This window comes from Arachis hypogaea, chromosome 11, assembly GCF_003086295.3.
Source record: "Arachis hypogaea cultivar Tifrunner chromosome 11, arahy.Tifrunner.gnm2.J5K5, whole genome shotgun sequence".
In the NCBI taxonomy this organism is placed as follows: Eukaryota; Viridiplantae; Streptophyta; class Magnoliopsida; order Fabales; family Fabaceae; genus Arachis; species Arachis hypogaea.
Window position 1 is genome coordinate 68,274,765 of NC_092046.1, and position 23,489 is coordinate 68,298,253.

The 23,489-nt window shown below is 39.0% G+C and overlaps 1 non-coding gene across 1 annotated transcript; it reads left to right on the forward strand.

Moving 5' to 3' along the window:
• Nucleotides 1–17,287: 17,287 nt before the first annotated feature.
• On the forward strand, nucleotides 17,288–17,395 carry LOC112725092 (small nucleolar RNA R71). The gene has a single exon (XR_003164221.1). It is a non-coding gene; the product is annotated as a small nucleolar RNA R71 (small nucleolar RNA).
• Nucleotides 17,396–23,489: the final 6,094 nt, after the last annotated feature.

Genomic DNA, 23,489 nt, shown 5'->3' on the forward strand with positions numbered 1-23,489 from the left:
TCCTTCCCAATTTTGTTCTATGATTGAAAACTTGCTTCCTAAGCCTTAAATTGTGTATTTTTAATCCCTCTATATACCATTTGATGCCGTGATCGGTTTGTTAAGTGTTTTCAGGGGTTTATAGGGCAGAAATGGCTTAGAGGATGGAAAGGAAGCATGCAAAAGTTGAAGGAATACAAGAAATTGAAGGAATTGCTAAGCTGTCAAGCCTGACCTCTTCGTACTAAATCGATCATAACTTGAGCTACAGATATCTAAATGAGGCGGTTCCAGTTGCGTTGGAAAGCTAACATCTGGGACTTCAAAATGATATGCAATTTGCCATAGTTTCTGTAACAACCCTGTTTTTCGAGTACGCGAGATCTTTTCTGAAGACACGAATTTCTCTGAAAGATCAGTAAAGGGAACACCTCTTCTGTATCATCAAGCATCTCAATCCTCATTGTCATTATATTATCTATAACTCAGGACCTTAGTTGAGACAAGCCCGACAATGCAATCGCGAAGAACCTAGTTTTTGAACCGTATCGGTTAGGAGTTCTGATTCTAGTTTTCGTAAATAGTCTCAGTTTGACGAACCGGACTCGACTCATGAGAGAAGAGAGATAATAGTATAATATTATAATTATATTAGTATTAGAAGATGCTTGAATGATATTATAAGGTTACCTGGTCTATTTTTGTTAAAAATAGAAAATCGGTTTAACCGGGTATACGGTTTACTGGTGCAGCTTAGCACCAGCACTCTCTGACGAATTTAGCAATTCTAAGGCCTCATTATACATGTTTTATTCTCATAATAAATATGTTACTAGTGTCATTTATGCTAGTAGCTCAGAAACTAATTTTTAGAGATGTTTTTACAAGTGTTCTGATACACCTAGTTTTAATAGTTATACACCAGAGATATTTTAATATTATTTTAATCCACCTCCAAGCCAACCAATCACAACTCACCCTACACCCCCAAGACACTCCAAGGCTGGTCATTTACTCCCTTTGGACGAAAATGAGTAGAGAGAAAAGAGAGAAACTTTCATGAACACTTAATCTTCAAAGCTTGATTTCTTCTGAACTAAAACTCAAATCAAAACTCCGATTTCACCAAAATGATCCTCTCTTCTTCCTCTACATAACCATGTAACTTATCAAGGCTGGAAATAAGGTGAGATGGCTGTTCCTTTCCCCTTTCAATTCGGTTTTCAAGGAAACATGCTTAAAAATGTGTTTTCTTGATGTTCTTCCTTAGGAATCATGCTTAACTTGACTTGAGGGGCAAGAAACGTGACTTTCCAGCAAGTCTAAGGTTAGAAATCACCTCGTAACGTGCTGAGCAAGATTTGGTCAGTTGAGGGTTTTCGGGTTTAAAGTTGTTCTTGATGTGATTTAGGAGGAAAACTTGTTTAAGGACCACCTGAAAGTCTAACCGGATTTGGAGCAGCAAATCAAGGTAGGGATTGACGAATTTAATCTTGATTGATTGTGTTTGAGTTGTGTGATTATGATATAGTTTGGCTGTGCTTGAAATTGATTGTTTGTATGAGTAATTCTTGTTGAAATTTTGGTGAAAATTTGATGAAATTTAAGCTATGAATGTGTGTTCTTATGGCTGCTGGAAAACGAAACCCTAGGGCTTAAATTGGGTTTCAATTTGTGTTAAAATCATGTAGAAAAGATGGGGTTTTAGTGGCTGGGAATTTATTTTGAATTTTGGTAAAAATTGGTTGCTGAAAAGACTGAAAAACAGGTAAAAACAGAGAAAGAATCTGAAGAAGTTACGAAGAACACGAAGAACACTTTGAGTGTGATGAAGAACATTGAAGAACACCTTTTAGATCTTATAAAGGGAAAGGAAGTAAATATTTTGGTGTTTGAGGGGTTATTTTGTAATTTCTGAAAGTTAGGGTGGTTAAAGTAGAAATATTAAAAGTTATGGGTGGTAAAAAGTGAATTTTAAAGGTTAAAGATAAAGATAAGGTAATTTTCGAAAATTTAATAATAAAATAATAAATAATAATAAAATATTAAATAATAATATTTAATTAAAAATGATATTTTAATAAAAATAATAAAATAATGCGAAAAAGGCAGTTTTCTGTAAAAGCTTTAGAAAGACAACTTTAAGTGCAGAATTTTCCTAATTACCTTCATAAAATACTTAGGAAGTGGTAATAACATATTAGTGAGGCAAAGATAAAAGAAATATAAAAATTTGAAGAAAAGATAAAAGTCGAAGAAAAAGTCTGTAAAGTTTTAATAACAGAAAAACAGACAGAGACTAGTGAACGAACTAGGGCAACATAGTTAGTCCTTGAGTTGCGACTAGGGTTAGGTATTATATGAAAAGTTAAATTGTTTCAGTATAGACTTAATGAACCTATACTTGGGACAAGCTAACTATTCATACCGAAATTTACATAAGCTTTAAATACATACGTTAAGCAGAGAAATCAGAGCAGAGTAAAGAAAACACAGAGAACAGATAACCAGAGAAAAGTAAAGAGATACAAAGAAAAGAGTAATCAAAGCAGAGAAAAAAGTCAAAGTGAAAAGAGTAATATGATAAAGAGAATAGAGAACAAGCAGAGGGCCTATTAAAAGGTCATTTGTTGCGTTAAGACAACTCCAGAGATATTTGTATATTCATCTGCTGCTTTTCTGTTGGCCCTAGAGGTCCTGTAGACCCAAGTTCACCTACAGTGAGTTGTTATTCCTGTAGGCCGAAGTTCACCTATAGTGAATATCAATTGTGTATCTCAGGGTGTTGCTCCTGTAGGCCGAAGTTCACCTACAGAGAGTTGTGATTCCTGTAAGCCGAAGTTCACTTACAGAGGTGTCATTTCTGTAGGCCGAAGTTCACCTACAGAAAGTTGTTGTGATGTAATTAGACTTTTTCTGTAAGCCGAAGTTCACTTACAGAAGTGTTATTTCCGTAGGCCGAAGTTCACCTACAGAAAGTTGTTGTGTTATGTTTAGACTATTCCTGTAAGCCGAAGTTCACTTACGGGAGTGCTATTTTTGTAGGCAGAAGTTCACCTACAGAGAATAAGCCATATCTAGGACTAGTTCCTGGATAATGTCGGGCTGCAGGGTGTAAACCGACACGTGAGCTCATGGCCTGCATAGGACAGACATGCATCATACTTGGTTGTGCATTTCCTCTGTTATGATTATTGAATGAATGTATGCTCTGTTTGTTTGTATTCTATTCTTTGTGGTTGTGTTATTTTCTTGTATTCTTCTGTTGTGTTCTGCTATCTGTTTTCTCTATCTTCTCTATTTATCTGTATCTTCTATTTACTGCTTTCTGTATTCTGCTTTTTACCTGCAAAACAATACGAAATTAATGAACTTAACTAATAACCCCGGCCCTACTAAGAACTCCCCAGTTCTTACCCCTTCTCTCTCCCTTCCCCCTTCAGATGGAAGCATGAGTACCCTTCCGTAGTTCGCTGATGATCGTTCCCAAAAAGGATTCCGCCCTAGGTAGTCTTTTGAGTCTAGGGTGAATCTCGATTTCTATTTATATATATATACTGTAAGACCAGCCAATGTCTGCACCCCGTTTGTACGTGAACTTTAACCTAAATCCTGTGTGCGAGACTCATGTTGTGTGGCTACTTGATGAGGTACCAGAGAGACGTCCTATGGCAATGTCTGATCGTGCAGAGGAGTAGCAGATGATGTTCTACCTTTTGGTGACGTTCCACCTGACTTGAGTTTTGAAAACTTATAACGTACTTTTCCTCGCTTTAGTAGTTTGGAGGGACTAGGTGAGGATAGAGTCTAGGCTACCTTGAACATGTCAAGACCTGGGATGTTGTATGTATATATAAGTATATAGTTATTATCTAGCTATATCTAGGGGTGTTCTAACTAAAGATCTTTACTCTAATAAAGGCTGAATCACCGAATGTTGTCAACTACTTGTGATGTATTTATGTGTGGTTGTTTATAACTGTTTTACCTGTTATTATTTGTGAATTGATTATAAATGATTCTGTTTATTAATCCAAATGTTTTCAAAAAAAAAAGTACCTCGCTAACTAACTACGCTTTTAACAACGAATCAGGTTCATATAATAAATAATAGATAATAATTAGGATGATAAATTGGTAGCACTCAGTTTCTGGTATATCCTAGGCGTACTGAAAATTGGGTCGTTACAGTTTTCATGCAGTTAGGTGACGCGCACGTGTGCATCACGCGTACGCGTGACCTTGCAAAAAGCGATGCGTACGCGTGACAGAGCCACGTGCTGTACGTATCAGAAAATTCTGGGGGCGATTTCTGGGCTCCTTTGGCCCAGTTCCAAGCCCGAAAACACAGATTAGAGGCTGCAGAGGGGGGAATCATTCATACAACATTCATTCACATAATTTTAGGTTTTAGATGTAGTTTTCTAGAGAGGGAGGCTCTCTCCTCTCTCTAAGTTTTAGGATTCTTAGGTTTAGCTATTTTCAATTTTAGATTTCTACTTTACTTTAATTTAGTTTTTCTTCTACTCTTATTTATTCTAGCACTTTAGTTTCTCTTCTCTTGGTGATTTATTTATTTATCCACTTTAGTTTATGAATTCTCATGTTAGATTTGATTTTCTATTTAATGTAATTTGAGGTATTTCATATTTATGATTGCTTTCTTCAATTTATGTTATTGATGCTTTCAATTGGTTGTTTGGATTTTATTATCTCTTATTACTTTTCTATGCTTTTACTTTGCTCCCATCAAGTGTTTGATGAAATGCTTGGTTGGATTTTAAGTTAGATTTTCCTATTCTTAACTTGGATTGATTAATTGGAGACTCTTGAATTATCAAAGGTCTTCTATTGATGGTATTTGAGACTTGCTAGTTGATTTGAATTCCACTAACTCTAGTCTTTCCTTGAGAGTTGACTAGGACTTGAGGAATCAAATTGATTTATCCACTTGACTTTCCTTCATAGTTAGAGGTTGACTAAGTGGGAGCAATGGACAATTACTATCATAATTGATAATGATAATGAGGATAGGAATTCTAATTCTCAATACTTGTTAAGACTTTTCTTAATTATTAGTTTATTTTCTTGTCATTTACATTCCTTGCTCAATCCTTCAAAAATCCAAAATATACTATCTCATAACCAATAGTAGCATACTTCCCTGAAATTCCTTGAGAGACGACCCGAGGTTTGAATACTTCTGTTATTATTTTTATTGGGGTTTGTTACTTGTGACAACCAAATTTTTGTATGAGAGGATTGTTTGTTGGTTTAGAAACTATACTTGCAACGAGGTTTCATTTGTGAAATTCTAAACCGTCAAAAATCCATTCATCAAAATAGCGCCGTTGCCGGGAAATTGCAAATGTGTGCCTTATTATTGGTTATTGTACATATTTGCCTTTTGCTTATTTGTTAGTTTTTGTTAGTTTTAGGATTTTTTTGCGTATTTTCTATTAGCTTTCGTTTTTTTCGCTACTATGAATTCTCACCCCTTTGGCTATGAGTTTGGTTCAAATTATGTTGTAGAGAATGGAAGCTATAATGAGAATATGCATCAAGGTTGAGACAATCAAAGATGGGAGGAGCCTGATCAACCCTCTTGGCAACAACCTCCCCCAACTTACTATGAGCTAGAGCCATTCCAAGGTGCATCCCAAGACAATGGATATGGTGGATCCCTTGTAGTTACCAACAAGCCCCACCATATGCCTATGAACCCCCTCCTCAACATAGCTTTGAACCACCATACTCACAAGCCCCTTTCCACCATTCACCTCCCTATGATCCTAATCCTTATCTATCATACCAACCACCATACGAACCATATGAACCATACCCAGAACCACCATCTCAATATACACCATCTCCATACCCTTATCAAGAAGAACCACCTCCGTATTATGAGCCTTTTCTCCCAACAAATGAACCCTCCTATCTACCCCAAGCTCCCATAGATGATACCTTTAGTGCTATTTGCCAAGGGCAAAGAGAGTTTCAAACCACACTTACCTCTACTCTCACCGGTCTCACCTCTACTCTCCAAGCTCTTATATCCCATTTAGATCCATCCTTAACCCTCCAATACTCAACCCTCAAGCTCTGGTGCACTTATTTTTCACCCATATCCATCAATCCAAGAACAACATGATCCCAATTACGCTATTGACATGGAACAAGAGAGAAGGGATCGTCTTAGGGACGTAATGGATCGGGTTCACGCATACATACTTTAAGAGAAGCAAGAGGAGGCCCAAAAAGTGGAGGTAGGAGAGACCCTTGAAGATGAAGGAGTAGTTGAAGAATTAGGGGAAATTGAAGAAAGTTGTCAAGAGGTGGAAGTTATCAAGGAGGAGTTAGATTTTATACTAGAGCAAGTGGAAAAACCAGAAATTATCGAAGAAGAGGAAGTGGTTGAGGACTTAGTAAATGTGGAACCTCCATGGGAAACTCAAGTCATAGAGTCTCCTTCCAAGACATTTGAATTTGATGTTGAGAAGGGTGTACAACCTTCAAGGCATATCATGGTTGAAGACCTTGAGGAGGTTGATCATGAGATGGGCTCAATAATTAATAAGTTTTTACCTACAATTGAACCCTCTCCCATTGAACTAGAGGAAGAGGTTAATGTTGCAGAAGCTTGTCAAGAGGTGGAGATCATCATAGAGGAGCCCAAGAGAGTGAAGCATACATTGGCAAGGCTGCCACTAGAGATACCTCCCCCCGAGTCATTACCATCTAACACAATATTCAAGTGGGTAAAATTCTTATTTAATGCAATTTGAGGTATTTCATATTTATGATTGCTTTCTTCAATTTAATTTATTGATGCTTTCAATTGGTTGTTTGGATTTTATTATCTCTTATTGCTTTTCTATGCTTTTACTTTGCGCCCATCAAGTGTTTGATGAAATGCTTGGTTGGATTTTAAGTTAGATTTTCCTATTCTAAACTTGGATTGATTAATTGGATACTCTTGAATTATCAAAGGTCTTTTATTGATTGGTATTTGAGACTTGCTAATTGATTTGAATTTCACTAACTCTAGTCTTTCCTTGAGAGTTGACTAGGACTTGAGGAATCAAATTGATTTATCCACTTGACTTTCCTTCATAGTTAGAGGTTGACTAAGTGGGAGCAATGGACAATTACTGTCATAATTGATGATGATAATGAGGATAGGAATTCTAATTCTCAATACTTGTTAAGACTTTTCTTAATTATTAGTTTATTTTCTTGTCATTTACGTTCCTTGCTCAACCTTTCAAAAAGCCAAAAATATACTATCTCATAACCAATAGTAGTATACTTCCCTGCAATTCCTTGAGAGACGACCCGAGGTTTGAATACTTCGGTTATTATTTTTATAGGGGTTTATTACTTGTGACAACCAAATTTTTGTATGAGAAGATTGTTTGTTGGTTTAGAAACTATACTTCCAACGAGGTTTCATTTGTGAAATTCTAAACTGTCAAGAATCCATTCATTAGATATCGATTGACATAACTATCATAAATATTCATGAGCATGCATTTGGGACTTTGAAGCACTAGACTTTCGATATTGGGACTGATCAACTTGATATCGATTGTTTGGTATGTATCAGAACCAGATGGTGCCTCGTGGATACGGTTGAGGCCATGGGAGAGGACGTACTGGTACTCAAGGGCCGAAAACCAATCAAAATAACCCGATAAATTTCATGGTTGCATTACAGAACATGGCTACTACTATGCAGGCCACTTCTGAGGCACTCGGGTAGCAGATGATCAACAATAATAATGGGGGAAATGGCAGAAACGAGACTCAAGGTTCGATGACATTGGCGGCCTTCTTAAAGGTTAATCCACCAAAGTTCAAGGGAACCACCAACCCGACTAAAGCCGATACTTGGTTTCACGCTATGGAGAGAGCACTGCAAGCATAGTTGGTGCCCGAAGAGCAGTATGTCGAGTTTGCTACCTATATGCTCACTGGGGAAGCATCGCATTGGTGACAGGGAGCCCGACGTCTCCTACAGTAGGGTGATGATCCTATCACCTGGGATGCCTTCTAGGTAGAATTCTATAAGAAGTACTTTTCAAATTCCGTCATGACAACCAAAGAACTAGAGTTACTGCAGCTGAAGCAGCGTGCTATGTCTGTATCTGATTATACAGATAAGTTTAAGGAGCAGTTCAGGTTTTTCTGCATGTGTCAAGGAGCTCCGAGAGACTTCGAGGAGTGAAAATGCACCAAGTATGAAGGAGGGCTCCGAAGTGACATTTTTAGTTCAGTAGGGCCTATGGAGATCATGACATTCTTTAAGTTGGTAAATAAGAGCAGGGTTACTGAAGAGTGTGTGAAGAAGGCAGCTACAGAGAGAGGAAGCCATAGGGGACCATTCTCATAGAACCGAGGGAAGAACTTTGCTCTTAGAGGTCCACCTTTCAAGCAGGGAGGCTTTGTACCACAAGGACTCAGGGTCAGAATAACTTCAAGAGGCCTAATAACAACAATGTCCCGAGAAGAAAGTTTGGGAAGCAGCCTCTGAATGAGCAGGCTTGTGTTAGATGTGGGAGTTACCATGCTGGTGTTCCGTGTGAGGTTGGATGGTGCTTGTGCTACTCATGTGGTAAGCCAGGGCATAAAGCCACAAATTGTCCGGAGAAGCAGAGACAAGGTACTGGGGAGCACAACAGCCTGGTCAGGTGTTCACTACTTCAGCTGTGGGTGCCGAGCGGTCCGAGACACTTATCCGAGGTAAATATAAAATGGCTGGTCAAATTTTAAATGTGTTATTTGATTCTGGAGCATCACATTCATTCATTGCATTTGAAAAGGCTAGTGAGTTAGGATTGAAGATTGTGGTCTTGGGCTACGATCTGAAGGTGTATAATGCCACCCATGAAGCCATGGTAACTAGGCTAAGATGTCTGCAAGTTTCGTTTAGGGTCAAGCAGCGTGATTTTGTACATGATTTGATTTGTTTGCCGATGACCGGTCTTGATCTTATCTTGGGGTTGGGCTGGTTATCTAAGAATCATGTCCTGTTGAACTGTTTTAAGAAATCATTGCATTTCATGCCAGAAGGATCAGAAGGGCCGGTTGTGGTGAATGGCTGTTATTTGAACTATGTGGTAGTAAATTGTTCGAGGCAGGAATGTCAAGGTGTTATGCTATTAGCTGCGAGTGTGTCGGGTGAGGAACAAAGCGTAGAGCAAATCTCAGTTGTTTGTGAATTTCCTGAGTAAGCACTTCATTCGCCCTAGTGTTTCTCTGTGGGGAGCACTGGTGATGTTGGTGAAGAAGAAAGACGGGAGTATGCAGCTTTGTGTGGATTACAGGCAATTGAACAAGGTCACAATAAAGAATAAGTACCCACTGCCGAGGATTGATGATCTTATGGATTAGTTACAAGGAGCCGGGGTTTTCTCCAAGATTAATTTACGATCTGGTTATCACCAGATAAGGGTGAGAGATGAGGACATCCCTAAGACCGCTTTTTAGAACTTGTTATGGTCATTACGAGTACACTGTAATGTCTTTTGGGTTGACAAATGCTCCTGCAGTGTTTATGGATTACATGAACAGAATTTTCTGTCTGTTTCTGGATAAATTCGTTGTTGTCTTCATTGATGACATACTGATTTATTCTAAAACCGAATAAGAGAATGCAAAACACTTGAGGACCGTGTTGCAGATACTAAAGGAAAGGAAACTCTATGCAAAACTGTCTAAATGTGAATTCTGGAAGGACGAAGTGAACTTTCTTGGCCATGTGGTGAGTAAACAGGGGATAGCAGTAGACCCTTCCAAAGTAGAAGCAGTGATGGAGTGGGGGCGACCGACCTCAGTTACTGAGATAAGGAGTTTTCTGGGCTTAGCTGGCTACCATTGGAGATTCTTCAAAGGCTTCTCACAGATAGCTTTGCCATTGACAAATTTAACCCGCAAGGACGTGCCATTTGTTTGGACTTCTGAGTGTGAGGAGAGTTTCCAAGCGTTGAAGCAAAAGTTGACTACCGCGCCTGTATTGGTGTTACCCGAGCCGAATGAACCATTTGAGGTATATTGTGATGCCTCACTAAAGGGTCTGGGGTGCGTGCTGATGCAGCACCAGAATGTGGTGGCGTATGCCTCACGACAGTTAAGACCTCATGAAGTTAATTACCCGACGCATGATCTGGAATTTGCTGCAGTTGTGTTTGCGCTAAAGGTGTGGAGGCATTAGATCTATGGGGTTAAGTTCCGAGTTTTCTCTGATCACAAGAGCTTGAAATACCTCTTTGAACATCGGAGACCTTCCGGGACGTTGCAGCCCTTGGAGATTCCAAAATGGAAGTGGGAGATCATTGCGATGGATTTTGTGTCGGGATTGCTGAGGACTAGGACCAGTTTTGATGTTGTCTGGGTGATTATAGACTGGCTGACGAAGTCGGCTCACTTTCTACCCATTCGGATGAACTATACTCTTGAGGAGTTAGCGCACCTGTATATCAAGGAGATTGTGAGAACTTCATGGTGTGCCGACTACCATAATTTCTGATAGAGATCCCCATTTCACTTTGAGGTGCTAGGGTGCATTTCAGAAAGCTTTTGGAACCCGTTTGAGCTTAAGTACAGCTTACCACCTGGTGCGCAGAAATTGTGATTACACTTTGATTATGTAAAATTCATCGCTCTTTCTTTCCCTGGTAATGGCGCCAAAAACATGATGCCAATACCATGGTTCACAATTTCGCACAACTAACCAGCAAGTGCACTGGGTCGTCCAAGTAATACCTTACGTGAGTAAGGGTCGAATCCCACGGAGATTGTCGGTATGAAGCAAGCTATGGTCACCTTGTAAATCTCAGTCAGGCGGATATAAAATAGTGATGGAGTTTTCGAAATTAAATAATAAAAGAGGGATAGAAATACTTATGTAATTCATTGGTGAGAATTTCAGATAAGCGAATAGAGATGCTTTCATTCCTTTGAACCTCTGGTTTCCAGCTATCTTCATCCAATCAGTCTTACTCCTTTCCATGGCTGGCTTTATGTGATACATCACCATTGTCAATGGCTACTTTCGGTCTTCTCTCGGGAAAATGATCCAAATGCCCTGTCACAGTACGGCTAATCGTCTGGAGGCATCACCCTTGTCAATGGCTTCATCTTATCCTCTCAGTGAAAATGGTCAACGCACCCTGTCACGGCACGGCTATTCATATGTCGGTTCTCGATCATGCTGGAATAGGATTTACTATCCTTTTGCGTCTGTCACTACGCCCAGCAATCGCGAGTTTGGAGCTCGTCACAGTCATTCATTCATTGAATCCTACTAGGAATACCACAGACAAGGTTTAGACCTTCCGGATTCTCTTGAATGCCGCCATCCTTCTAGCTTACACCACGAAGATTCCGATTAAGAGATCTAAGAGATACTCATTTAATCTAATGTAGAACGGAAGTGGTTTTCAGGCACACGTTCATAGGGAATGATGATGATTGTCACGTTCATCACATTCAGGTTGAAGTGCGAATGAATATCTTAGAAGCGAAACAAGATGAATTGAATAGAAAACAGTAGTACTTTGCATTAATCTTTGAGGAACAGCAGAGCTCCACACCTTAATCTATGGAGTGTAGAAACTCTACTGTTAAAATTATATAAGTGAAAGGTCCAGGCATGGCCGAATGGCCAGCCCCTCTGATCTAAGAACCAGGCGTCCAAAGATAAAACTCAGGATGTCTAATACAATAGTAAAATGTCCTATTTATAATAAACTAGCTACTAGGGTTTACAGAAGTAAGTAATTGATGCATAAATCCACTTCCGGGGCCCACTTGGTGTGTGCTTGGGCTGAGCTTGAGTGTTGCACGTGTAGAGGTCCTTCTTGGAGTTGAACGCCAGTTTTTGTGCCAGTTTGGGCGTTCAACTCTGGTTTTGGATCCTTTTCTGGCGCTGGACGCCAGATTTGGGCAGAGAGCTGGCGTTGAAAGCCAGTTTGCGTCGTCTAAACTTGGCCAAAATATAAACTATTACATATTGATGGAAAGCCCTAGATGTCTACTTTCCAACGCAATTGAAAGCGCGCCATTTCGAGTTTTGTAGCTCCAGAAAATCCACTTTGAGTGCAGGGAGGTCAGAATCTAACAGCATCAGCAGTCCTTCTTCAACCTCTGAATCTGATTTCTGCTCAAGTCCCTCAATTTCAGCCAGAAAATACCTAAAATCACAGAAAAATACACAAACTCATAGTAAAGTCCAGAAATGTGAATTTAACATAAAAACTAATGAAAACATCCCTAAAAGTAACTAGATCCTACTAAAAACATACTAAAAACAATGTCAAAAAGCGTATAAATTATCCGCTCATCACAACACCAAACTTAAATTGTTGCTTGTCCCCAAGCAACTGAAAATCAAATAGGATAAAAAGAAGAGAATATACTATAAATTCCAAACTACGAATGAAACAGAGCTTCAATCATATGAGCGGGACTTATAGCTTTTTGCCTCTTGAATAGTTTTGGCATCTCACTTTATCTATTGAGGTTCAGAATGATTGGCATCTATAGGAACTTCAGATTTCGAATAGTGTTATTGACTCTCCTAGTTCAGTATGATGATTCTTGAACACAGCTTCTTTATGAGTCTTGGCTGTGGCCCTAAGCACTTTGTTTTCCAGTATTACCACCGGATACATAAATGCCACAGACACATAATTGGGTGAACCTTTTCAGATTGTGACTCAGCTTTGCTAGAGTCCGCAATTAGAGGTGTCCAGGGTTCTTAAGCACACTCTTTTTTTGCCTTGGACCTTGACTTTAACCGCTCAGTCTCAAGTTTTCACTTGACACCTTCACGCCACAAGCACATGGTTAGGGACAGCTTGGTTTAGCCGCTTAGACCAGGATTTTATTCCTTTAGGCCCTCCTATCCACTGATGCTCAAAGCCTTGGGATCCTTTTTATTTGCCCTTGCCTTTTGGTTTTAAGGGTTATTGGCTTTTTGCTCTTGCCTCTTGGTTTTAAGAGCTTTGGCTTTTTCTGCTTGCTTTTTCTTCTTTTTTTTTTCTATATTTTTTTTTCGCCAATTTTTTTTCTTTTTTTTTTCTGTGCAAGCTTTGCTCTTTGCTACTTTTTCTTGCTTCAAGAATCATTTTTATGATTTTTCAGATTATCAAATAACATGTCTCCTAGTCATCATTCTTTCAAGAGCCAACATATTTAACATTCTTAAACAACAACTTCAAAAGACATATGCACTGTTCAAGCATACATTCAGAAAACAAGAAGCATTGTCACCACATCAATATAATTAAACTAAGTTCAAGGATAAATTCAAAACTCATGTACTTCTTGTTCTTTTGAATTAAAACATTTTTCATTTAAGAGAGGTGATGGATTCATAGGACATTTATAACTTTAAGACAAAGTTACTAACTACTAATGATCATGTAATGAAGACACAAACATAGATAAGCACATAACATAGAAAACGAAAAACAGAAGAAATAAGAACAAGGAATGAATCCACCTTAGTGATGGTGGCGTTTCCTTCTTGAGGAACCAATGATGTCCTTGAGCTCTTCTATGTCTCTTCCTTGTCTTTGTTGCTCCTACCTTATTGCTTTTTGATCTTCTCTTATTTCATGAAGCATGATGGAGTGCTCTTGATGTTCTACCCTTAGTTGTCCCATATTGGAACTCAATTCTCCTAGGGAGGTGTTGATTTGCTCCCAATGGTTTTGTGGAGGAAAGTGCATTTGAGGCATCTCAGGGATCTCATGAAAATGAGCTTCTTGCGCCTCTTGAGCTCCATGACTGGGCTCTCTTGCTTGCTCCATCTTTTTCTTAGTGATGGGCTTGTCCTCTTTAATGAGGATATCTCCCTCTATGTCAATCCCAGCCGAATTGCATAGGTGGCAAATGAGGTGAGGAAAGGCTAACCTTGCCATGGTGGAGGACTTGTCAGCCACCTTGTAGAGTTCTTGAGGTATAATCTCATGAACTTCCACCTCTTCTCCAATCATGATGCTATGGATCATGATGGCCCGGTCTATAGTAACTTCAGACCGGTTGCTAGTGGGAATGATAGAGCATTGAATAAACTCCAACCATCCTCTAGCTATAGGCTTGAGGTCCAATCTTCTTAGTTGAACCGGCTTGCCTTTGGAGTCAATCTTCCATTGAGCTCCTTCCACGCATATGTCCATAAGGACTTGGTCCAACCTTTGATTAAAGTTGACCCTTCTAGTGTAGGGGCGTGCGTTCTCTTCCATGTTTGGCAAGTTGAACGCCAACCTCACATTCTCCAGACTAAAATCTAAGTATTTCCCCCGAACCATTGTAACATAGTTCTTTGGATTCGGGTTCTTACTTTGATCATGGTTCTTGGTGATCCATGCATTAGCATAGAACTCTTGAACCATTAGGATGCCGACTTGTTGGATGGGATTTGTTAGAACTTCCCAACCTCTTCTTTGAATTTCATGTCGGATCTCCGGATACCCATTTCTTTTGAGTTTGAAAGGGACCTCAGGGATCACCTTCTTCTTGGCCACAACATCATAGAAGTGGTCTTGATGGGCTTTGGAGATGAACCTTTCCATCTCCTATGACTCGGATTTGGAAGCTTTTGTCTTCCCTTTTCCCCTTTCTAGAGGATTCTCCGGTCTTAGGTGCCATCAATGGTAATGGAAAAACAAAAAGCTTATGCTTTTACCACACCAAACTTAGAATATTGCTCGCCCTCGAGCAATAAACAAAAGAATAGAAGAAGAAGAAGAAGAAATATGGAGAGGGAGAGGGAGATGTGGTTTTGGCCAAGAGGAGTGTAGAGGGGTGTGTTGTGTGAATTTGATGAAGAAAGGAGGTCTTTATATAGGGAAGGGAGGGGGGTTAAGGTTCAGCCATATGGGTGGGTATGGGTGGGAAATTGGTTTTGAATTTTGAAGGTAGGTGGAGTTTATGAGGTAGGTTTATGGGGAATAGTGGATTGATGTGAGTGGTGAAGAGGTGATGGGGAAGAGAGTTTGAGGTGATTGGTGAAGGGTTTTTGGGGAAGAGTGTTTATGGGGTTGTGTGAAAGAGAGTGGTGAGAAGAAGTGAGTGGAGGTAGGTGGGGATCCTGTGGGGTTCACAGATCCTGAGTGGATCCTGTGGGGTCCACAGATCCTGAGTGGATCCTGTGGGGTCCACAGATCCTGAGGTGTTCAAGGATTTACATCCCTGCACCCATTAGGCATGTAAAAATGCCCTTGCACACAACTCTGGGCGTTCAGCGCCAGGTTGGTGGCCATTTTGGGCGTTCAATGCCCATTTGTGTGCCATTTCTGGCGTTGAACGCCAGAACCATGCCTGTTCTGGCGTTCAGCGCCCAGAAGCTGCCCATTTTGGGCGTTCAGCGCCAGAACCATGCTCTGTTCTGGCGCTGAACGCCAGACAGATGCTCCTCCAGGGTGTGATTTTTCTTCTGCTGTTTTTGATTCCGTTTTTAATTTTTATATTTATTTTGTGACTCCACATGATCATGAACCTATAAAGACATATAATTAAGAAAAATATAGTTAGATAAATAAAAATTGGGTTGCCTCCCAACAAGCGCTTCTTTAATGTCAATAGCTTGACAGTGGGCTCTCATGGAGCCTCACAGATGTGCAGAGCTTTGTTGAGACTCTCCAACACCAAACTTAGAGTTTGGATATGGGAGTTCAACACCAAACTTAGAGTTTAGTTGTGGCCTCCCAACACCAAACTTAGAGTTTGACTGTGGGGGCTCTGGTTGACTCTGCTTTGAGAGAAGCTTTTTCTGCTTCCTCTCCATGGTTGCAGAGCGAGATCCTTGAGCTTTAAACACAAGGGAGTCCTTACTCCATTGAAGGACTATTTCACCTCTGTCAACATCAATCACAGCTCTTGCTGTGGCTAGGAAAGGTCTTCCTATGATGATGGATTCATCCTCTTCCTTTCCAGTATCCAGGACTATGAAATCAGCAGGGATGTAAAGGCCTTCAACCTTCACTAACACGTCCTCTACTTGTCCATAAGCCTGTTTTCTTGAACTGTCTGCCATCTCTAATGAGATTTTAGCAGCTTGCACCCCATAGATTCCCAGTTTCTCTATTACAGAGAGGGGCATGAGGTTTATTCCTGAACCAAGGTCACACAGAGCCTTAAAGATCATGGTGCCTATAGTACAAGGTATTATGAACTTTCCAGGATCCTGTCTCTTCTAAGGCAATGTCAGTTGATCCAGATTACTTAGTTCATTGATGAAAAAGGGAGGTTCAACTTCCCAAGTATCAATGCCAAATAATTTGGCATTCAGCTTCATGATTGCACCAAGAAACTTGGCAGTTTGCTCTTCAGTAACATCCTCATTCTCTTCAGAAGAGGAATACTCATCAGAGCTCATGAAGGGCATAAGGAGGTTCAATGGAATCTCTATGGTCTCTAGATGAGTCTCAGATTCTTTTGGTTCCTCTGAGCGAAGCTCCTTATTGATCACTGGACGTCCCAGGAGGTCTTCCTCCTTGGGATTCACGTCCTCCACTCCCCTTGTAGGTTCGGCCATGGTGCTTATGTCAATGGCCTTGCACTCTCCTTTTGGGTTCTCTTCTGTATTGCTTGGGAGAGTACTGGGAGGGATTTCAGTGATCCATTTACTCAGCTGGCCCACTTGTTCTTCCAAATTTCTAATGGAAGACCTTGTTTCATTCATGAAATTCACAGTGGCCTTAGATAGATCAGAGACTAAGTTTGCTAAGCTAGATGAATTCTGCTCAGAATTCTCTGTTTGTTGCTGAGTGGATGATGGAAAAGGCTTGCTATTGCTAAACCTGTTTCTTCCACCATTATTAAAGCCTTGTTGAGGCTTTTGATCCTTCCATGAGAAATTTGGATGATTTCTCCATGATGAGTTATAGGTGTTTCCATGAGGTTCACCTAAGTAATTCACCTCTGCTATTGCAGGGTTCTCAGGATCATAAGCTTCTTCTTCAGAAGATGCCTCTTGAGTACTGTTGGATGCAGCTTGCATTCCATTCAGACTCTGGGAAATCATATTGACTTGCTGAGTCAATAATTTATTCTGAGCCAATATGGCATTCAGAGTATCAACTTCAAGAACTCCCTTCTTCATAGGCGTCCCATTACTCACAGGATTCCTTTCAGAAGTGTACATGAACTGGTTATTAGCAACCATGTCAATGAGTTCTTGAGCTTCTGCAGGCGTTTTCTTTAGGTGAATGGATCCACCTGCAGAAGTGTCCAGTGACATCTTTGATAGCTCAGATAAACCATCATAGAATATATCTAGGATGGTCCATTCTGAAAGCATGTCAGAAGGACACTTTTTGGTCAACTGTTTGTATCTTTCCCAAGTTTCATAGAGGGATTCACCTTCTTTCTGTCTGAAGGTTTGAACATCAGTTCTAAGCTTGCTCAGCTTTTGAGGAGGAAAGTACTTGGCTAAGAAAGCTGTGACCAGCTTATCCCAAGAGTTCAGGCTGTCTTTGGGTTGAGAATCCAACCATAATCTAGCTCTGTCTCTTACAGCAAAAGGAAAAAGCATGAGCCTGTAGACTTTAGGATCTACTCCATTAGTCTTAACAGTATCACATATCTGCAAGAATTCAGTTAAGAACTGAAAAGGATCTTCAGATGGAAGTCCATGAAACTTGCAGTTCTGCTGCATCAGAGAAACTAATTGAGATTTCAGCTCAAAGTTGTTTGCTCCAATGGCAGGAATGGAGATGCTTCTTCCATGTAGATTGGAATTAGGTGCAGTAAAGTCACCAAGCATCTTCCTTACATTATTATTATTTTTGGCTGCCATCTCCTTCTCCTGTTCGAAAATTTCTGAAAGGTTATCTCTGGATTGTTGTATTTTAGCTTCTCTTAATTTTTTCTTCAGAGTCCTTTCAGGTTCTGGATCTGCTTCCACAAGAATGTTCTTATCCTTGCTCCTGCTCATATGACAAAGAAGAAGGCACAGAAAAATAATAATAATAATAGAGATCCTTTATACCACAGTATAGGGATCCCTGTGTGAGTAGAAGAAGAGGGGGAGACAAAGAATGTAATGTAATGGAAGAAACACAACTGTGAGGAGGGTTGAGATGTGAGATGAGATGTTAGTAAATGAATAAATAAATAGAATAAGATGGGAGAGGGAGAATTTTCGAAAAATATTTTTTGAAAAAGAGTTAGTGATTTTCGAAAATGGTTTTTGAAAAAGTGTTAGTAGTTTTTCGAAATTTTTTTTTAAAATCAAAAATAAAAATAATTAGTTAATAAAAAAGAAATTTTTGAAAAAGGGGGGAGATATTTTCGAAAATTAGAGAGAGAGAGTTAGTTAGGTAGTTTTGAAAAAGTTAAGAAACAAACAAAAAGTTAGTTAGTTAGTTGAAACAAATTTGAAAATCAATTTTGAAAAGATAAGAAGTTAGGAAGTTGGAAAAGATATTTTGAAATTAGATTTTTGAAAAGGATAAGATGAGAAGATATTTTTGAAAAGATATGATTGAAGTTAGTTTTGAAAAAGATTTGATTTTTAAAATCTCAATTAATGACTTGATTCATAAGAAATCACAAGATATGATTCTAGAACTTAAAGTTTGAATCTTTCTTAATAAGCAAGTAACAAACTTGAAATTTTTGAATCAAAACATTAATTGCTATTGTTATTTTCGAAAATTTGGTATAAAAATAAGAAAAAGATTTTTGAAAAATATTTTTGGAATTTTCGAAAATAACTAAGAATTTTGAAAAAGATTTGATTTTTGAAAAAGATTTTGAAAAAGATAAGATTTTCAAATCGAAAATTTGATTTGACTTATGAGAAACAATTTGATTTTAAAAATTTTTGAAAAAGTCAACTCAAATTTTTGAATTTGATGAGAGAAAAAGGGAAATATATATTTTTTTTATTTTTGAATTTTTATGATGAGAGAGAAAAACAACAAAAATGATGCAATGCATGAGAATTTTAGATCAAAACATGTGATGCATGCAAGAATGCTATGAATGTCAAGATGAACACCAAGAACACTATGAATGTCAAGATGAACATCATAGACACAATTTTGAAAAAATTCTAATGCAAAGAAAACATGCAAGACACCAAACTTAGAATTCTTTAATGCTTACGCACTAAGAATTCAAGAATGCATATGAAAAACAAGAAATGACACAAAACAAAAAATCATCAAGATCAAACAAGAAGACTTACTAAGAACAACTTGAAGATCATGAAGAACACTATGAATGCATGATATTTTCGAAAAATGCAAGATGCATATGCAAGTGACACCAAACTTATAACATGACTCAAGACTCAAACAAGAAACAGAAAAATATTTTTGATTTTTATGATTTTCTAATTTTTTTTTTGGATTTTTCGAAAAATTAATTGAAAAAGAAAAATAAGGATTCCAAAATTTTTAATATGAATTCTAGGAATCTTGCATTCTTAGTCTAAAGCTTCAGTCCAGGAATTAGACATGGCTCACTAGCCAGCCAAGCTTTCAATGAAAGCTCCGGTCCAAAACACTAGACATGGCCAATGGCCAGCCAAGCTTTAGCAAGATATCAGAATATACTGCTCATTACTTATCAAATATGTAACTTGCCTCTATGCTGATGGTTTGGAAGCCTCAGTCCAAAAGAATTTAGACATGGCTTTGCAGCCAGCCAGGCTTCACATGCTTCATGAAACACTAGAATTCATTCTTAAAAATTCTGAAGAAGAATATATTTTTGAAAACATTTTTATTTTTTTATTCGAAAACAAAGGAAAATATTTTTGAAAGATTTTTGAAAAATTTTCGAAAACTTTTTGAAAAGAAAACGAAAAGAAAGTTACCCAATCTGAGCAACAAGATGAACCGTCAGTTGTCCAAACTCAAACAATCCCCGGCAACGGCGCCAAAAACTTGGTGCGCAGAAATTGTGATTACACTTTGATTATGTAAAATTCATCGCTCTTTCTTTCCCTGGTAATGGCGCCAAAAACATGATGCCAATACCATGGTTCACAATTTCGCACAACTAACCAGCAAGTGCACTGGGTCGTCCAAGTAATACCTTACGTGAGTAAGGGTCGAATCCCACGGAGATTGTCGGTATGAAGCAAGCTATGGTCACCTTGTAAATCTCAGTCAGGCGGATATAAAATAGTGATGGAGTTTTCGAAATTAAATAATAAAAGAGGGATAGAAATACTTATGTAATTCATTGGTGAGAATTTCAGATAAGCGAATAGAGATGCTTTCGTTCCTCTGAACCTCTGCTTTCCTGCTATCTTCATCCAATCAGTCTTACTCCTTTCCATGGCTGGCTTTATGTGATACATCACCATTGTCAATGGCTACTTTCGGTCTTCTCTCGGGAAAATGATCCAAATGCCCTGTCACGGCACGGCTAATCGTCTGGAGGCATCACCCTTGTCAATTGCTTCATCTTATCCTCTCAGTGAAAATGGTCAACGCACCCTGTCACGGCACGGCTATTCATCTGTCGGTTCTCGATCATGCTGGAATAGGATTTACTATCCTTTTGCGTCTGTCACTACGCCCAGCAATTGCGAGTTTGGAGCTCGTCACAGTCATTCATTCATTGAATCCTACTCGGAATACCACAGACAAGGTTTAGACCTTCCGGATTCTCTTGAATGCCGCCATCCTTCTAGCTTACACCACGAAGATTCCGATTAAGAGATCTAAGAGATACTCATTTAATCTAATGTAGAACGGAAGTGGTTGTCAGGCACGCGTTCATAGGGAATGATGATGATTGTCACGTTCATCACATTCAGGTTGAAGTGCGAATGAATATCTTAGAAGCGAAACAAGATGAATTGAATAGAAAACAGTAGTACTTTGCATTAATCTTTGAGGAACAGCAGAGCTCCACACCTTAATCTATGGAGTGTAGAAACTCTACCGTTAAAATTACATAAGTGAAAGGTCCAGGCATGGCCAAATGGCCAGCCCCTCTGATCTAAGAACCAGGCGTCCAAAGATAAAACTCAGGATGTCTAATACAATAGTAAAATGTCCTATTTATAATAAACTAGCTACTAGGGTTTACAGAAGTAAGTAATTGATGCATAAATCCACTTCCGGGGCCCACTTGGTGTGTGCTTGGGCTGAGCTTGAGTGTTGCACGTGTAGAGGTCCTTCTTGGAGTTGAACGCCAGTTTTTGTGCCAGTTTGGGCGTTCAACTCTGGTTTTGGATCCTTTTCTGGTGCTGGACGCCAGATTTGGGCAGAGAGCTGGCGTTGAACGCCAGTTTGCGTCATCTAAACTTGACCAAAATATGAACTATTAAACATTGCTGGAAAGCCCTAGATGTCTACTTTCCAACGTAATTGGAAGCGCTCCATTTGGAGTTCTGTAGCTCCAGAAAATCCACTTTGAGTGCAGGGAGGTCAGAATCCAACAGCATCAGTAGTCCTTCTTCAACCTCTGAATCTGATTTCTGCTCAAGTCCCTCAATTTCAGCCAGAAAATACCTGAAATCACAGAAATACACACAAACTCATAGTAAAGTCCAGAAATGTGAATTTAACATAAAAACTAATGAAAACATCCCTAAAAGTAACTAGATCCTACTAAAAACATACTAAAAACAATGTCAAAAAGCATATAAATTATCCGCTCATCACCACCCTCAAACAGATCGTTAATCTGAGAGGACGATCCAAACCCTAGAGGACATGTTGAGGGCTTGTGTTTTGGACGAGCTGGCGAGCTGGGATCGGTATATGTCGCTAGTGGAGTTTGCGTACAATAATAGCTACCATGCGAGTATCGGAATGGCTCCGTATAAGGCTCTGTATGGGAGGAAATGCCAATCTCCGCTATGCTGGTATGAAGCTGGGGAGAAAAGTCTGTTGGGGCCTTAGATAATAGCTGAAACCACTGAACAAGTTAAGAAAATCAGAGATAGGATGCTCATTGCTCAGAGCCGTCAGAAGAGTTACGCAGATCAGAGGTGGAAGCCCTTAGAGTTCAAGGAAGGAGACCATGCTTTCCTTAAGGTTACTCCAACGACAAGAGTAGGTAGAGTGTTTAAGACGAAGAAGCTGAATCCTCGATACATCGGTCCGTTCCAGATTCTTGAGAGAGTTGGACCGGTGGCATATCGGATGGCTCTACCGCCTTACATTTCGAACCTGCACGATGTATTTCGCGTGTCGCAGCTTCGGAAGTATACTCTTGACGCTAACCATGTGTTAGACCCTGAATCGGTCCAGTTAAAGGAAGATATGTTGTGTTTGTTATTTAATTGATTGATTTCTAAATTTTTGGTGAAACGGATTGAATCCGTGACTTTTAGTTTCCTTTGATTTAAATAGATAAGGAATGGTCCTAAATGATGGATTTGGAAACGTTGATTTAAAATGTTGGTTTGATTGAGTTGAGGTTGAAAGGAGGGGACCCGTGATGGGTGGCAAACTCCAGTTTTTAGGGGAGGTGCTGTCGAAATTTTTCCAAGACTTTGAAAGAGTGTTGGTTATGGTTTTGAAAATGATTTTTGATTGGAGTAACTTTAACAGAAGAGATGTGTTTCGAATGCTTTTATAGATTATTAAAGAAAATTGGATTCTTATGATTTTGTTAACTTGTTATTTCAAACTCATTTGATTTCTAAAAATGAAGAAAGTTTTAATTAAATAGTCAAAGACTTTAAAACAGAAATTTATATATAAATTCAAGGGTTTGGGAATAAGAAAGTAAGTCTGGAGGTTATGCTTGATGTTGAGCTGTGATTACTGGTAATTGGCTTGAGAGAGAGAGAGAGGATAGTGATGGAGTATGGTTAAGGTACGGTGATGATTTTTGGTTGATTATAGTGATGTGGGATGATGACTATGATTAATGATGATGGTGATATTATTGATGACATGATTTGAGATAATAAGATGTAAGTTGATGAGATGATGAAAGTAATGAATGAGGTTGTTAGTCGGCGTTGGACGAATGATCGAGATCCTCGGAGATAAACGAATCAGATTGCGGCAACGGAAGCACGCAGAGTAAAAAGAAAACCTTGGGACTACTATGCGTTGGATATAAAGGCAGACTACGCTCACGTACTCGTGGTAGCAGATGGAATTTTTGAGGGCGAAAATTTTTGTTAGGGGGATAGAATGTAAAACCTGGTCAAACCGTAATTAATTCAATAATAAATTAAATAGGAGCGAATATGGTTAGAAAATTTAGCAATCAAAATTTGATAATATAAATTTGATATTTGGACTCAGTGAATTTTTCTGAGTCAGAAAACATAGTTTTCTGAATAAAAATGCGCACTGGAAATTTGACTGGCAGTACCGGCTGTGATCTGTCCGGTACTGTGGCTGAGAAAATTAATTAGAAGTGAATAATTTTAAGAAATAAGAATTTATAATCTGGAAAGATAGAAATATTTAAAATACGATTTAAAACCCTAATCTTAAAGCTTTTGGCCCAAAGTTAGGCCAACGAACTAAACCAAGTGAAACGGGCCCAAGTGGGCCCAAGTCCCA